The following is a 14116-nucleotide window of genomic DNA, read 5'->3' as shown; positions in this document are numbered from 1 at the left end:
AGTGAAAGCACATCCAGATTCAGTCTCAGACTTTGGATTCTTTCTTTGGTGACAAAGAAGACCAAAACATACAGCCTAAAGAAGACAACAAAGTCATAGAGCCAACAACAAAAGCCTCCAAGAAAAACATGAACTGGTCCCAGGCCATGGAAGAGCTCAAAAAGGATTTGGAAAAGCAAGTTAGAGAAGTAGAGGAAAAATTGGGAAGAGAAATGAGAAGGATGCGAGAAAACCATGAAAAACAAGTCAATGACTTGCTAAAGGAGACCCAAAAAAATACTGAAAAATACACTGAAGAAAACAACACCTTAAAAAATAGATTAACTCAAATGGCAAAAGAGCTCCAAAAAGCCAATGAGGAGAAGAATGCCTTGAAAGGCAGAATTAGCTAAATGGAAAAGGAGGTCCAAAAGACCACTGAAGAAAATATGACTTTAAAAATTAGATTGGAGCAAGTGGAAGCTAGTGACTTTATGAGAAATCAAGATATTATAAAACAGAATGAAAGGAATGAAAAAATGGAAGACAATGTGAAATATCTCATTGGAAAAACCACTGACCTGGAAAATAGATCCAGGAGAGATAATTTAAAAATTATTGGACTACCTGAAAGCCATGATCAAAAAAAGAGCCTAGATATCATCTTTCAAGAAATTATCAAGGAGAACTGCCCTGATATTCTAGAACCACAGGGCAAAATAGAAATTGAAAGAATCCATCGATCGCCTCCTCAAATAGATCCGAAAAAGAAATCTCCAAGGAATATTGTTGCCAAATTCCAGAGCTCCCAGATTAAGGAGAAAATACTGCAAGCAGCCAGAAAGAAACAATTTGAGTATTGTGGAAACCCAATCAGAATAACTCAAGATCTGGCAGGGCTTGGAATATGATATTCTGGAGATCAATGGAGTTAGGATTAAAACCTAGAATCACCTACCCAGCAAAACTGAGTATCATGCTCCAAGGCAAAATATGGACTTTCAATAAAATAGAGGACTTTCAAGCTTTCTCAGTGAAAAGACCAGAACTGAATACAAAATTTGACTTTCAAACACAAGAATCAAGAGAAGCATGAAAAGGTAATCATGAAACAGAAATTGCAAGGGACTTACTAAAGTTGAACTGTTATGTTTACATTCCTACATGGAAAGATGATGTGTATGATTCATGAGACCTCAGTATTAGGGTAGCTGAAGGGAATATGCATATATATATATATATATATATATATATATATATATGTTATGTATATCTATGTATGTGTATGTGTATATATATGTCTGTGTATATATATATATATGTATGTATATATATATATATAAGAGAGAGAGCAGACACAGGGTGAGTTGAAGATGAAGGGAAGATATCTAAAAGAAATAAAATCAAATTAAGGGATGAAAGAGCAACATACTGAGAGAGGGAGATAGGGAGAGACAGAATGGGGTGGATTATCTCACATAGAGGTGGCAAGAGGAAGCAGTTCTGTGGGAGGAGGGGAGAGGGCAGGTGAAGGGGGAATGAGTGAACCTTGCTCTCATCAGATTTGGCCTGAGGAAGGAATGCCATGCATACTCAATTGGGTATCTTACCCCACAGGAAAGAAGAGGGAGGAAGATAAAAAAAAAAATAAAAGGGGGGGAATGATGGAGGGGAGGGCAGATGGGGGTGGAGGTAATCAAAAACAAACACTTTGGAAAGGGGACAGGGTCAAGGGAGAAAATTCAATAAAGCGGGATGGGTTGGGAAGGAGCAAAATATAGTTAGTCTTTCACAACATGAGTATTGTGGAAGGGTTATACATAATGATACACAGGTGGCCTAGGTTGAATTGCTTGACTTCTTAGGGAGGGTGAGTGGCAAGGGAAGAGGGGAGAGAATTTGGAACTCAAAGTTTTAAAAACAGATGTTCAAAAACAAAAAAAAAAAGTTTTTGCATGCAACTAGAAAATAAGATACACAGGCAATGGGGTGTAGAAATTTATCTTGCCCTACAAGAAAGGAAGGGAAAAGGGGATGAGAGGAGAGAGGGGTTATAGAGGGGAGGGCTGACTGGGGAACAGGGCAACCAGAATATATGCCATCTTGGAGTCGGGGGGAGGGTATAAATGGGGAGAAAATTTGTAATTCAAACTATTGTGAAAATCAATGCTGAAAACTAAATGTTAAATAAATAAATTTAAATTAAAAAAAATAAAAATAAAAAATAAAAAAATAAAAAAAAAATCTGGCCTCAGATACTTAGTAGCTAGTATGTCCCTTAGCCAGTCACTTAACCCTGATTGCCTCCCGGGGCGGGGGACCAAAACCCACGAGTGGGTTATACTAGACTAACTTTATTGCCTTTCTTTTGACAATCTGATATGTCAGGGAAATGTCACGTAGTTTGCCTTGATTTTACAAAGTAAATGATAAATTCTCAATGATTCTCAGTTCTACTTATTCAGCCTTAAAATTGTGACTTCCAGACTCCTATCCTTTATATATCTTATTTGTACAGATATATATATTTGTATATCTTGTTTCTCCCCTTTTACATTGTGAGCTCCTTGAGGTCAGGGGCCATCTTTGCCCTTCTTTGTATCCCTAGAATGTAGCACGGTGCCTGGTATATGCTTGTTACTGACTAAAAAATAACAATTAGATGGATTCAAAATTGGTTAAATGTTCAAGGATGTCTCCCCCTGGGAGAAGTATTGGCCCTATTTTGTTGAACGTTTTTTTTAAAAATCCTTATTTTTTATTTAAAAAACCATGATTTATTTGCTTTTAACATTCTTTTCTTTTTAAATTTTGAACTCCATCCAGATTTTCTCCCTCCCATCCCTCCCCCAACCACTGAGAAGGCAAACAATATATCGATTACACATATGAAATCATACAAAACACATGCCCATATTAGCCATATTGCAAATAATAACAAAGAAAGTGAGAGAATTATACTTCAATTTGCATTCAATATTTATCAATTCTCTCTCTCTGGAGGTAAATAACATTTTTTTTCCATCATGAGTCTTCTGGAATTGTCTTGGCTCATTCTATTGAACAGAATGGCCAAGTCTTTTACAGTTGATGCTCATTGCAACACTATCGTTACTGTGCACAATGATGTCCCAGTTCTTCTCACTCCACTTTGCATCAATTCATATAGGTCTTGCCATGTTTTTTTTTTCTGAAACCCACCTCCCTTGTCATTTCTATAGCACAATAATACTCTATCATAATCTTATGCCACAACTTGTTCAGCCATTCCCCAATTGATGAGCATCCCCTCAATATCCAATTCTTTGTCACCACAAATAGAATAAATATTTTTGTCCATATAGACCCTTTTCCTTTTTCTTTGATCTCTTCTGGGTACAGATGTAATCATGTTATGCACAGTTTTACAGCCCTTTGTGCATGGTTCCATTTTGTTCTTTAGAACGATTAGACAAATTCAATACTCCACCAACAATTCATTAATGTACCTGCTTTCCCTCATCTTCTCCAGCATTTGTCATTTCTGATAGGTGTGATGCAGTATCTCAGAGTTGTCTTAATTTGCCTTTATCTAATTAAATAGTGATTTAGAGCATTTTAATATGACTGTAGAAAGTTTTAATTTCTTCTTCTAAAAACTGCCTGTTCAGTCATAAGCAGAGTGGCTTCTAATGAGAAGGATTTTGCTCTCTCATAGCTTTAGCTCATTATGTCTCCAACTCTAGCACACTGGGGAAAGATGCTTAAAGCTTAGGCTAGATATTTTTTGAGTTCTCTTCCAACTCTGGTATTGTGTGGTGCTATGAATCTGTGATCCCTGAGAATCACCCAATATCTGCTTCTACACCACCCCAGGCATGGAGTTTGTTGCTTTGTGCTACTCAAAGGCCCTATCTTACGATACTAACTTTCATAAGTGTTTATATCTGCCTGCCTATAACCTACACCCATTGGTCACAATTCTAAGCCCTGATGCCTCATATAGTCAGTATCTTCTATATCAGAATACTTCAGGTTATTGAAGATGTCTATGTCATGAAGGCTCTCTTCATTTTCATACCAGAATTTAATACTAAGATTAATATTAGAACTGTCTGATTACTAGAAAAATCAAAGTTGTTTTTTTTTCCTCCCTGGCACTTTCCACAAGAAAAGGTTTCTCCAAAGAGAGGAATAAGAAGGTACTTAATATACAATGAAAATCTGTTATGGGACAGGCATTTCTTTTTTACACTCAAAAGAAATACTAAAGGACATGAAAGACTGGCAGCACAAATTGAAAGAACAACTAAAAATAGGATTTGTTAATTTAACTGTTATATTACTATTAAGTTAGTGTTATATTCTCTTAGGAAACTGACATTTAAATGCCATGAAAGCATAACTAACAGAATAAAGGATTCCACATTTTACCTTCATGCTACACTATGTGAATAACCACCAGTTCATATCTTCCGGTAAAATGGCCAGACTTGTGCCAACCCTTTTATTGATGCTAATCTTCAAAAGTTGTGGAATAGTTGCTGTGGACTTCTTCCTTTACCTCCAGTTAGCTCTGAACAAAAGAACCCAGGATCTCTGAAACTCTTAAACTTACAAAGTCAACTCCAAGCTTTGACACATCCATTTCAAGATAAAGGATCATTTACCTACAATCAGAAAAGAGCACACACAAGAGTTCAAAACCCAGGCTCCTCTGAAAGTGAAGAAAACCTACGTTCAAGTTTCACTTCAGATACTTACTGGCTGTGAGACCCTTGGCAATTCACTTAACCTCTCTCGGCCTCACTTTTCTCATATGTAAAAAGGGGAATAGGGGCAGCTAGGTGGCACAGTGAGTAGAGCACTGGCCCTGGAATCAGGAGGACCTGAGTTTATATCGGGCCTCAGACACTTGACACACTTACTAGCTGTGTGACCTTGGGCAAGTCACTTAACCCCAATTGCCCTGCCTTCCCCCCTCAAATTAAAAAAGGGGGAAATAATAGTAGTGCTTAGATACAAGATCAAATGAGATAATTTGTAAAATGTTTATCAGACTTTAAAGTGCTATATAAATGATACTTATTATTATTAATTATTATTATTATTATTAAAATATACTATGGCTATAAAGTGCTGGAGCTAGAATTTTAACACAAGTTCTTAGGCTCCAAATCTAATTGTTTCTGTTGTCATACACTGTCAGTTTTCCCTTCCTAGAGGTCTTCAGGCAGTCTAGATAACCAACTACTTGTCAAGATGATGGATTCTTCTTTAGCTTTTGGTTAGAGGGGCAGCTAGGTGGTGCAGTGAGTAGAACACTGGCCCTGGAGTCAGGAGGACCTGAGTTCAAATTTGGCCTCGGATACTTGACACACTCACTAGCTGTGTGACCTTGGGCAAGTCACCTAACCCCAATTACTCTGCTTTCCCTTCCTCCAAAAAATAGGTTTTGGTTAGAATGATGGATTCTGAAGCCCCTTCCAGCTCTAAGGTTTTGTCATCATTAGTGACTTCATATTTTAGATACAGATCAAAAAGAAGTCATGGATTGTATGCAAGGGATTATCTATGCCTGTAGAGAGTCTGCATGGCATAATAGAAAGTGTAAGCGGGGGGTTTCAGAGTCAGGAGAACTTGAGTTTAAGTGGTGCTTCTGCAATCAACCAGCTGTAAGTCCATGGCCAGATCACTTAACTACGGCTCTCTAAGACTATAGATTATAGACAGTGCTAAATAGTACCAAGAAAGGAAGTTCCTACACCAGGAGTACCCTACACTGATAAACTCTCTTTGATATGGAGCAAAGAAAAATGCATGTATGGATTTGATTCTCCCCTATTTTTAAAATTCTAAATTCACTTCCATAAGCTGTCATAAGTTAGGACATTGTGCTTCTGGTTCGTCAGGCTGCTAACATTTCTACACAATCCATTTTATACACACTAAAAAACAAAGCCATTGCCTTGAATCAGTGTGATGAATGATGACTAAATCCAACCTATTTAAAAGCTTAAGTTTCATAATTCACCTTGTTTTCAGGATTTCGTAGGTGCTTGGACATACAGGGTCATTTTAGAGTCGTGATTGTAAATGAGTAATAGCCTTAGTCCACAAATAAATCTATGTATTTCACTTCTATGTCTTTTCTTCATAGAGTGCAATAGAACTGGAAATGAAAGCCAACCAACAGCGAGAGCTCCGAGGAGATGTTTTCTAGTTGATACAACTTGCCCCATTTAGAAAAGTGACTGCAAATCTTTTTGAAGATGAGCTTGTGATATTTTAAAAGAATAGAATGTTTTTAGAGTATGATGGACTAGATTGAAGCAGAATTTAATGGAGTATTATCATTCCACAAGATCTCAAATACGGGACTTTATTTTATTGAGATGTAGTTGGTGGTGTTATTGCTGTTGTTGATTGTCCTTGAAGAGGTCCAATGACATCATGGGGTGATGTCTTAACTCCTGTGTGATTTCACTTTAAATGAGGCAGAGTTGCCCGAAGTCATCAACCTCGCTCTGTCATCCAGAGTCATTGAAGTCCAGTGGCAACACAAAAGTCAACATGACTGCCAATGTTCTGGGATGTAGTGGATGACCTTGGCTACTTCAATGTCTCACCAATTTCTAAGTGCTTCACAGCACCTGCTCCAGTTGTTTTCATGGCCATTGGAACAAATTGTTCTCCTTTACCCGTTCTGTTGGGGTAATTCTTCACATGCTTGGAGTAGACGCTCCCCTAACTGACCCACACATTTGAAGCCTGTTGGTTACCCTCAACCTGGTTGCCGAGAGAGTTTACAGGGATGTGGCCTTTGCAAATGCTACAGCTTTTTGAAGTCATAGGTGAGAGCTGAGTGCCAGGAAGACACCAAAGGTGAATGAGCAGCCCTGAAACGGACTCAACAAGCTGTCACACCAGTCCTCCTTGAACACCTTATACACATATTGAGATGAGGGCTATGTGGAAGGCACTTAAAGAAAAGAGAGAGGAAAAAAACAACTTGGATTTTCCCACTAATCAGACAGTTTTATTGTTAATCTTAGTATTAAAATCTTGAATAAAAATGAAGAGAGCTTTCATGATATGGGTATCTTCAACTGCCTGATGTAGTCTGATGTGGAAAATAGTGATTCTGTGAGGTATCAGGGTTTAGAATTGGGACCGATGGGTTCAAGTCATAGGCAGGCAGATATAAACACTCGTAAAAATTAGGATTGTCAGACAAGGCCCTTGGGTATCATAAGGCAATGAACTCTATGTCCTGGTTGGTGTTGAAATAGATGTTGGATGACTTTCAGGGACTGCAGATTCACAGCCCCACATAATAACAGCTGGAAGGAAACTCAGAAAACATTTAGATGAACCCGTACCTGAACAAGAATTTGATTTACATCATACTTGTCAAGGGGTCATCCAACCTCTTGAAAACCTCCAAAAATGGAAAACTGTGTGGCAGGGTTTTCCTCCATAGTCTTCATTTGGACAGCTCCCATTATTGTGAAATGTTTTCTTCCATGGAACCTAGATTTTCCTCTGTGTGATTTCCACCCATTGCTCCTGGTTCTGTTCTTTTTGGGCCAAGAAAAAGCACATATAATCCCTATTCCAAATGGTATATCTTCATCTACTTGTACTAGGGCCACAGCTGGTGCTTTGAGATTATGAGGTGATTGCTTTATGGTAACTGAATAGGAAAGAGTTGATGACTCAGTGGATATTTAAAAGGAGATGACCCCACCCTCAGAGCTCTCTTCTGTTCAGCTTCAGATGCTGCCAGAAGTGATTTGAACCTCTTCCCACAAGGGGTAGGAGAGGAGTGGTTTGCTTTGCACTCTACCCTGGCCAACATGCAGCTATGAACATATGGCATCTAAAATACATGTCCTGTCTGGACAAACTTGAGGCTGGGTTTCGAACTCTTGTGTGTGCTCTTTTCTGATCATAGGTAAATGATCATTTATCTTGAAATGCATGTGTCCTTCTGGCCTCAGACACCTGACACTTACTAACTGTGTGACCTTGGGCAAGTCACCTAATCCTGATTGTCTCGCCTCCTTCCCCCCACCCCAAAAAAAAGAAAAGAAAAGAAAAGAAAAAGAAATGGATGTGTCCAGGCTTGGAGTTCACTCTGTAAGTTTAAGAGTTTTGGAGATCCTGGGTTCCTTTGTTCAGAGCTAACTGGAGGTAAAGGAAGAACTCCAGAACTTTTGAAGATTAACATCAATAAAAGGGTTGGCACAGGTCTGGCCATTTTACCAGAAGATATAAACTGGTAGTTATTCAGACAGTGTAGCATCAAGGTAAAATGTGGAGTTCTTTAAATTGTTAGTTATATTCTCATGGCATTTAAATATAAGCTTCCTAAAAGAATATAACACTAACTTAATAGCAATATGACATGAGGATCATTAAGAGTCAGATATACCTGAACAACAACAAGCTAGGCAGGTAGGTAGATAGACAAACAATTTGACTAATAACCAAACCAATCCATGTGTTTCTGTCTCTATCTGTATTGACTCCAATTAAAAGTAAGACACTGCATCCTATGATTGATACCCTCAATTTCTGTAAGTAGTTCTAAAGTAGAAACTAGCATCATTTTCCTTAAGGCAAACGTGTCCAGGCCACATCAACGTCTTTTCAAGGAAATAGAAGATTGATCCTGATACCCACAACTTGTATAGAAGGGAATAGTGGTAACTAAAAACATGGAATACAGTTGTGTGTGTGAAGGGCTTATCCTCCATTCATGGTGATCATTTAAGTATATATGCTTATTTTTGTCTACATAGTAAATATTAGTGATAAAAACCCATTTAAAAATCCCAAATTCTTGTTAAACATTTCCATCCCCCTCAAAAAACCCTTGAAAAGAAAGTTATTTCTTCCTGAATCATTTGAGTATATATCTTCCTTCATTAGTACCGATCACATTCCTTCTTCATTTTTGGAATTTTCAAATTTTGAAAAGCAGGGGCAATCAGGGCTCAGTGCAATTGTTTTTTCAAGTGTTTTTCATTAAAAGCAAATTGCTAATGACTCATATCCTGAAAATGTGTTTTTACTTTTAGCAATGCAATTATACAATAGCTCAATGGTGCTTTATGGTAGAATCCAATCGAACTCATATTACAATCTAGGGTTTCACTTTGGAACAGTGCCTTAATTTTAGTGCAGCTAATTTTAATAATATTAACCTTCTTAAATGAGATGTACAGGGTTTTTTTTTGTTTGGGTTTTTTTTTTTGCTAATATCAGTCCCACTATTTAAGGTCCCCTTTGTGTGATAACTTGATTGTATTTCCTTTTTGTGTCCTTTCTAGATAGTTTTGTTACATACCTTCATTTCCTGAGAAATTGCCAGTTTCATTATTGCTATTTACGCAAATAACACCAACAGGACTTTTCCTAGTTGTTCTAAGAACTTGAGTAATCAAGTTTTCTACAAAGTGCCCATCACAGAAATCAATTTCCTTTCTTAGCCAGACCAGACTGGCAATTCTGGAATTATATGAAAATTAATTTCAAGTCTGTTTTAGCTAGATAATCAATTCTTTTCTGTTGTCTCATGGAAATATGTTGAGAAATGTCTCTATTCCTAAAGACATTTCCATTCTAAATTTTTTAAAATGCTCAGAAATTTTTCTTTATTTTTTTAAACTTGTGTAATAGGGGTATAGACTGGTTTTGACCTTAATGGACATTTTCCAATGCAGCTTTGGTTTGCCCACAGGCAGAGCTGCTTTCTGCTCATTAAAGAGCAATTCAGGACATGTGACTCCCACAATGCCTGGCTCTTATCTGGGTATAGGGATTAATCAGGTAAGTAGCAAGGATTTGGAAAAGAAGTCTGGTAGTAATGCAATAATACCTTCATGAATAATCATTTGAAGAGTGTCTCTGACATTCACCTGAACACATTACTCTAAAACTGACAGTGCTCACTAGCTGGTGGTTGAGAGGAAAGTAAAGTACCTAAGCAAAGACAGCTGTGGGCTCATATAAAATACTCTGCCCTCAGTAAACTGATATGCCCCTCTTCTGGTCTGTCAGAGAGACAGGGAGGTTCATTAGGAACCAGCTATCACAACCAATTGACATTTGGGGTAGCAGCCATTTGTGAAGAGCTGCTGAGAGTATTTAATACCTGAAGCAATTTCTTGTTATTATCTTGCCATTCTGTTTTAATTAAATGCCTTTGATTTGGATTCATTTATCATCTTCCTTGATCTAGTACAGAGATATACCAATGGGGGAGGAGGGTATTCAGATCTCTACATTTGAATAGATGAAAGACATAAATATGAACAAGGATCCATCTTATGGGGCACATTCAGGGGGTCTCAGGCTAGATTTGGATGAAGTGGGCTGGCTACAGCCAAACAATGGTATCAGATCTGGCACAACTTGGTCCATTGTTTTCTGTCTGATTCCTACTTAAATTACTCTCATGCTTTGCAAAATAGTTTACAATGACAGAAAACATTTATTTTTCTTAACTTATTTAGCTTTTCCCTGTTTCATGGCCACAGAAGTAAATCAAGCCCTTGCCCGTATATGTCCCTCATTAGTACCCATTGCTCTCAAGGAGTAACCTGAAGAGAAGTTGAGGATTCGTGAAGCCATCACCATCCCTGGGAAAAGCAATGCAAAATATATATGTCCTAGTGAGAGCAGGATTTGTTTATATACAAACACACACACACACACATGACAGTACATAATAATAATAATAATAATAATAATAATATATATATATATATATATATATATATATATATACGTTTTAAAAAAAAAACCTGTGACCTAACATATACCCAATGCCTCTCATTTGGGTCCCTCTGAGTGTGCTACCAAAAAAAAGGACTATAACTATAAATGATTATGAAACCACTGTTTGAAGTAAACATAAAATCCTTAATGTTCCTTTCCAGACTCACCTCCTGAATAATAAAGGGCATATGTGTTATAGAAGACAAAGTGAGTCAAGGGAGAAGAGAATGAACAATCATTGGATATTGTCGTGTCTTTTAGTCATTAATATTTCTGTCCTGAGAAGTATGTTAACATGAAAAGAAAATGGACGATACTCAGATAGAATACTACCCTGTAGACCGCCAACACAATGTGGCGATTCTAATTCTCAGTTGGAGTGGCCTAGGGCAGAATATTTATGGGTGAACTTGACCTAACGTCCTTCGTTCTTCACAGAAAGCATGTATCATGTTTAAACACTTAGTCAATATGAGACTTCAGTAGGATGTTTAAGGTTCACTTCCTTCTCAAAGTCTTTCCCTGACTAAATGTTCATGACAAATGCATTCTCAGTGATAATCACACGTCTTACACTGAGTACAAGGGTCAGTAGCAGGGTTAGCCCTTATCAAAATTATTAATTTGGTAAAGGTATTTTTTTTGGTACCTAGAGTTCCAATATGATTTTTTTTTCCTACTGGTAACACCAATCCCCTCCTCTGTCTTCTGATACTGAATGCTCTCAAGCTTCAAGAAGGATCTGAAACTCATCTGTATGAAAGTATATAAATGGTTACCAACAATTTAAAACGTTAGGCCATTGAATTTCAATAGGCAATAGAATTTTTAATAAAAAGATTGGAACACTTGGTCCTTGTTGTTCAGTTATGTTGAACTTTTCATGATCCAGAAGACCATAGCACACCAGTACAATCCATGGGGCTTTCTTGGCAAGGGTCCTGGAGTGGTTTGCCATTCCCTTCTCCAGTGGATTAAGCCAAACAGAGGTTAAGTGACTTGCCCAGGGTCACACAACTAATAAGTGTCTAAGGTCAGATTTTAAATCAGGTCTTCCTGACACTAGACCCAGCACTCTATCCACTGAGCCATTCTGCTTCCTCATACTTGGTCCTGGTAGCAGCTATTTCTAAATATATATATGTATATATGCCTATATACACATATATGTATATATGTGTGAGTATGTATATATATATATATATGTATATGTATACATAAATATATATATTTAGAAATAGCAAATGCCTTTATGAAACAGTAGTCTATTACAACCACATGCCTATGATATGGTATTCTTCTTATGTTAATATATGGCTGTGAACCATGGGAACCATAAGAATTAAATACAATTCAATACAATTAGCTCAATAGAGAAAAACCTGATGGGCATGAGTATGTTGAAAACAGTAATAAAGAAGAATTATTGTGGTACAGTGGAAAGAATGCTGAACTTCATGCTGTAGGACCTGAGTTCAAATCCTACCTCTGCCAATTACTTCTGTGTGACCTTGGGCAAAACGTGTCATCTCTCTGGGCCACAGTGTCAAAATCCAAAAAAATGAACAACTAGATGACCTCTGTGACCAATTTATGGACTAGATTTCTAAGCTATCATAATTACAAAGAACTGATACAAAATATGTTATCAAAGAAATATATGATAGAAAAAAAAAGCAATGAGCTGGTCATTTGCAAAGAGAGGGATAGCCAAGGGGTGGCTTGTGTACTTCATTGATAGCCTCTTGGAGTACAGAAAAAGGAAGGAAGTCTTTGGAGCACATTGGATGGACCTTCTGTGACAAATTTATGAGAGAGCAGGGATAAGAGTCTCACAGGTTACACAGGCATAGATAGGTTGCAGTCTTCATCATTAAAAGGAACATCAACATCTCTGAGCTCAGCTGACCCCTCTATGGACAAGCATTCATAAATGTTCCAGGCTCTATGCTAAATGAAGAGGGTACATAGACAGAAACCTAACACTCCTTGACCCTAAGGAGCTAAAAGGGAAGACAATAGATCAGGGGTGGGGAACCTGTGGCCTTGAGGCCACATGAGGCCCTCTAGGTCCTCAAGTGTGGCCCTTTGACTTAATTCAAACATCACAGAACAAATCTCCTTAATAAAAGGGTTTATTCTGTGAAATTTGGACTCAGTCAAAAGGCTACACCCAAGGACCTAGAAGGCCACATGTGGCCTCAAGGCTGAAGGTTTCCCACCCCTTTATAACAACAATGTTGCTAGCAAGAGAACATAGGAGGGGTGCTAGCACAGGTCCTTTGATCTGCTTTTCTAAGGAAAACAACTTTAAGGGGTTTACAATCTCACCTTAATCAAACATACATATATCATTCACTTAGTTCAGGGGGAAAGCCAGTGCCCTGAATTTCAGAGCAAATACAAACAGAAATTACAAACACAGAAAAAAATATAAAAAGAGCAAATAACACAAACCAGCAGACAGGTTTCTAGCTGTCTGTCCAATATCTGGGTTTTCAAAGCCGGAGGACTCTTAACAACGGCTACCCAGAGTCTCATCTGGTCAAATCACACAACACTCTTCCAGTGAGTGAGAACCCTAAAACAAAATGCCAACCTCAGATCTTATATATTCTTCTCAGGGTCAGAGGGCTTCACAACAGTGAGACTCAAACCTATGTGAACTGGGCTTTCTTGTTTCTTAATCAAATCAAAGACTCTTGATTCAATCAAAGAAACAAAAGACAACAAAAAGTCCACTTTGCTTTCCATCACATTTGAAAGGCAAGACTCATCAAAGGTACTTGATTACCTTAGCATTCTAAAAGAGACAACAAAAATGTCCCACACTAATTACCATAACACCCTGCAATAGATACATAAATAAACATAGATAGATCACAAGAATTAAGTGCCAGGTAGTTTGGGGAAGGCACACACTAGGAGCTGGGGGATCAGGAATAGCTTCATAGAAATTGTGATGTTTGAGCTGAGTCTTGAAAGAAATAAGGGATTCTAAGAGGCAGTAGTGGTAAGGTGATCACAGGTATGGCAGATAACCAATGACTAAACATAGAGATGGGAGAAGAAGTATCATGAATGAAGAAGAGTAAGAAGAATTAGTTGGACCATGTAGCATAGGAAGGGATGTCAAGTATCAATGCTGTGAAGGAATAATAGCTAATACTTATATAGTGCTTATTCTTTGCCAGGCACTGTTCTAAGCACTTTACAGTGTTTATTTCATTTGATCCTTACAATAACCCTGGGAGGTAGGTGCTATTGCTATATCCATTTTGCAAATGAGGAAACTGAGGCAAATACAGGTTAAGTGACTTGTCCAGGGTTGCAATAAGTATCTCAGGCCAGATATGAACTTCAGATCTTC

This window comes from Trichosurus vulpecula, chromosome 3 (genome assembly GCF_011100635.1).
Source record: "Trichosurus vulpecula isolate mTriVul1 chromosome 3, mTriVul1.pri, whole genome shotgun sequence".
Lineage (NCBI taxonomy): Eukaryota > Metazoa > Chordata > Mammalia > Diprotodontia > Phalangeridae > Trichosurus > Trichosurus vulpecula.
The sequence above is the reverse complement of the archived record's forward strand: the minus strand, read 5'-3'. Positions refer to the sequence as shown.